Here is a 1579-nt window from a genome sequence, read left to right as displayed (position 1 = left end):
GTTATTAACTGAATTTTACTTTCACACTTATACTTTGTGATTCATTGTAATAATTTACTTTAAACAGAAGAAAACCAACAAGCCTCTATTTAACGCATGCCTTGCTCCAGCCGTGTAAATACATGATGTTTTACATTTCAGGAATAAAAAGCTGTTTTAAGCATACTTTCTTGTTTACGATGACATCATATCCAGATTGTGACCAGGTTTTCTATAAACAATATAAGTTCACATGACTTTTGGCCCTTTTGTTTTAGGTCTTTGTTTTAGGTTTAGGTTTTCTGTGCATGGTTTGATCTTATAAACTGAATAAGATTTTTATTGTGTATGTGTCCAACAAAACCTGACAAAACTTACTTTCTTGTTAAAAACATTTTTTCATCTTCAATACAACTAAAAGTAGTATCCAAGGATGTTCATGTAACATCTAGTAAAAAGACACCACAATTTTTGTCTTTAGCATAGATACAGGGTGTCACATCCTGGTCATCTAGGGCCACTTTCTGAATGTTTTAGAGGTTTCTGTGCTACAACACACCTGATTCGAATGAATGGGTGAATAACAGGCTTCTATAGAACATGAGGAGATAATTCAATTACTGAATCAGGTGTTCTGGAGCTGGGAAACAAGTAAAACATGCATAATATTGGCCCTTGAGGATCAGCACACCCATTAATAACTTTTTGAGTTACTAATTAGGGCTGTGTACTGGCAAGAACTTGACGATATGATAAACATCTCACAACTCAGGGGTCACGATACGATATATCACAATGTATTGGGAATGTGGAAGGAGGAATAGTGCCTCCAAATTCGAGACCATGGTCTTGAGCCAGAAAAGGGTCGAGTGTCTCCTCTGGGTTGGAGTTTTTATCCTCATCCAACAGAGAGTGAGTGTCTAACCTTTGGCACTCTTCAGAGATTGTACACCATCGTTTCATCTTCTGTGAAGAAGTGGCACGTTCTCACAGAGTTTGTCGACATCACATCGAAGCCTCTGAGTGACACCCGGTGGTAGGCTCTGTCAAAGCTGTACGTTTCCAGTTGGGGGGAGTTTAGATGCACTACAAAAGCTTGAAGAAGTGGCAGGAGACAGTAAAATTGTCTCAGAGGTAAAGCCACTATCTGATGAGATTGTCTGTATGGAGTTCCATATGTGCCTGATAGTTTGGTATGATTTATTATGTGAGATCAACTCTGCAAGCGAGGCACTACAAGCAGCAGATGGGTCAGTGGACACAGCCATTAGGCTAATCGAGTCTCTCAAAGCATTTTTACTCAAGTATAGAGAGAGGGCTTTCAGAAGTCATGACATTGCACGCAGTCACTGAAATGGATGCTTCTCCAGAATTCAAAGAGAGATGTTTTAAGCTGGAAACATACGCCCTCCGAACTGCTGGTGTTTGCACGGGCTGTCGTAGTTTCATGACGAAAATTACATCATCGGGCGTCCCCAGCGTCGGCTCGGCCGCCCCTTTTGGCACAACCCGCCGGCAGAACTTTTGACCCCCCCTCCCACGACGACGGTAATGTGTGACTGGTCTGAAGTTTGTGGGCACGTTTGTTTGTGCTGAAAGC

The sequence above is a fragment of the Austrofundulus limnaeus genome, unplaced genomic scaffold, assembly GCF_001266775.1.
Source record: "Austrofundulus limnaeus strain Quisiro unplaced genomic scaffold, Austrofundulus_limnaeus-1.0 Scaffold298, whole genome shotgun sequence".
Classification (NCBI taxonomy): Eukaryota; Metazoa; Chordata; class Actinopteri; order Cyprinodontiformes; family Rivulidae; genus Austrofundulus; species Austrofundulus limnaeus.
The sequence above is the reverse complement of the archived record's forward strand: the minus strand, read 5'-3'. Positions refer to the sequence as shown.